The 2,491-nt window shown below is 46.0% G+C and overlaps 1 pseudogene; it reads left to right on the top strand.

Moving 5' to 3' along the window:
• The first annotated feature begins 593 nt into the window (after positions 1 to 593).
• On the top strand, positions 594 to 1,344 carry LOC119002060 (high mobility group protein B1-like; annotated as a pseudogene).
• Positions 1,345 to 2,491: the final 1,147 nt, after the last annotated feature.

Raw genomic sequence — 2,491 nt, 5'->3', positions numbered from 1 at the left:
GCCAAATACCATAACACTGGGCATTAGGGCTCCAACATACGAGTTTTGAATTTGGGGGAGAAGTTATTTTCAGTCTGTAACACAGCTCCTTAACTCATCTCTGCCCTGCGTGCAAGGAGCTTCTGGTCTCACCTGGAGGCCTCGTGCCTTGATAAGATATGAGGGGAACTTTCCAAAACACAGGCCCAGAAAGTGTGGGCCCTGCAGAGGTCATTTTATCAAGGACCAAGACCTCAGGTCTTGAAACCAGAGGCCAAGTTCAGGGAGGGAAGCAGGAATATGCAAGGCCATCAGGGGAGAGGCTGTAATCCAATGGAGCCTTGAGAAATGAGAGGGCTTAGAGGCATGAGGAAGGGGCAAGGGGCATTGTGGGGAGGAAGGCCTGGGTAAAGGCCTGTGATGGTGGTGGGGGGCATGGTGTAGAAGCTGGTTCGACCCAAGGGTTACGTCCAGCCCTCAACGATATTTTGTCGGGTTTTATGGTGTTTAAAAAATCAAGTTTTGGGAGTACATTGAGCTCCACGGAGACAACACCAGGGCAAGTGAGAGGTAGACCGGCACCGGGTGACTCTGTGCTTGCTGAGGAGAGATAATTAAACGTGGGCCAAGGAGATCCTAAGAAGCCAGGAAGCAGAATGTTAACACGTGGTTTCTTTGAGCAAACTTGCCAGAAGTAATGCTAGAAGCACCCAGGGGCTTCCGTGAGCTTCTCAGTTTCTTAAGAAGTGCTCAGAGAGATGAACGACCATATCTACTAAAGAGAAAGAAAAATATGAAGACATGGCAAAGGCAGACAAGGCCTGTTATGGAAGAGGAATGAAGCCTATTCCTCCTAAAGGGGAAACAAAAATGAAGTTCAAGGATCCCAATGCACCCAAGAGGCCCCCTCCAGCCCTTGTCTTGTTTTGTTCTGAGTACTGTCCAAAAAAAGCAAAGGAGAGCATCCCGCCTGTCCACCGGTGATGCCACAGAGCAGCTGGGAGAGATGTGGAGTCACGCTGTTGCAGGGGACAAGCAGCCGGACGAAGGGAAGGCGGCCACGCTGAAGGAGAGCACCCGAGGGGAGATGGCTGCATACTGACCTACGGGAAAGTCTGATGTGGCAGGAAAGGGAGTCATCAAGGCTGAAAAAAGCAAGAAAAACAAGGAAGAAGAGGAAGATGAAGAGGATGAGGAGGAGGAAGAAGAGGGTGATGATGAATAAGTTGATTCTGATGTGGTTTTTTTTTCTAGCCTATAAAGCATTTAACCTCCCTGTACACAACTCATTCCTTTGGAAGAAAAAGTTGAAATGTAAAGCTGTGTAAGATTTGTTTTTAAATTTACAGTGTCCTTTTTTGTATAGTTAACACATGACCGAAAGTGTCTTTGGAGAGCCCTGCCCTGCTGGTATTTTCGATAGCAACTAACTTGCCTGGTACTACAGTATGAGGGTTGTGAATTGGCATTGAAATTTAAATCAGGTTCTTGTTGGTGCACAGCACAAATTAGTTATATATGGGGATGGTAGTTTTTCATCTTCAGTTGTCTCTGATGCAGCTTATACGAAATAATTATTCTGTTAGCTGAATACCACTCTACAATAGTGAAAAGGAAAGAAGTTGTAGCTGTTTTGTTGGCATTCAGATTGCTTCTAAGTGAATATATTTTTTAATGAAAAAATCTAACTGTAGCCCTGGCTGGTGTAGCTCAGTGTATTGAGCACTGGCCTGCAAATGAAACGGTCATGGGTTCAATTCCCAGTCAGGGCACAAGTCTGGGTTGCAGGCCCAGTCTCCAGTAGGGGGTGTGTGAGAGGCAACCACGCATGGATGTTTTTCTCCCTCTCTTTCTCCTCTTCCCCTTTCTCTAAAAACAAACAAATAAAATCTTTTGAAATTAATTAAAAATCCAGTTGTAGTCGTTTAACAATTGGGAGATTTATATAGCATCTGGCCTTTTACTTTTCTTGGTGCAGTGACGTTCTGCAGCACTGGGCTCGTATTTCCACATGGACATAGTGGGTGGGTATAAGATGAGAAGCAGCCGGCTCCACCTTTCCATGGTGCATACACTTCAGTTTGCCACACCCCACCATTCTCTGTGGCTTGTCATTTCTTCCTCTTTATTTATGTCATCTGCCAGTGCTCTGCAGGCATCATGATTTGTGGCTCCTGTTTCACACAGATTCCTGAATTGCATGGCCTTACAGACAATTCGGTGATCCCTGTCAAACTTCAGGTTCCCAGAGAGGGCCAAAACAGACACTGCACATTGGAGAGGGGAACAATGAAGTACAGTAGGAGAGAGCTCCAGGAAAGCCCAAGGCTCTCTGAAATCACAAAGCCACACAAATGTGAATTATCATCGTCATTAACAAGAACTAAAAGGACAGGAGACAAGGAGCTCAGCCCCCACTGCATGCCCTCAAGCCCAGAAGGGTGTTTGCACCATCACGATGGCATTTGTCATTGACATAGGCAGTTATTATTAAACTATGTCAACTTGCAAA

This window comes from Sturnira hondurensis, unplaced genomic scaffold (assembly GCF_014824575.4).
Source record: "Sturnira hondurensis isolate 20B ecotype Veracruz unplaced genomic scaffold, ASM1482457v3 Scaffold0017394, whole genome shotgun sequence".
Lineage (NCBI taxonomy): Eukaryota > Metazoa > Chordata > Mammalia > Chiroptera > Phyllostomidae > Sturnira > Sturnira hondurensis.
The sequence above is the reverse complement of the archived record's forward strand: the minus strand, read 5'-3'. Positions and strand labels throughout refer to the sequence as shown.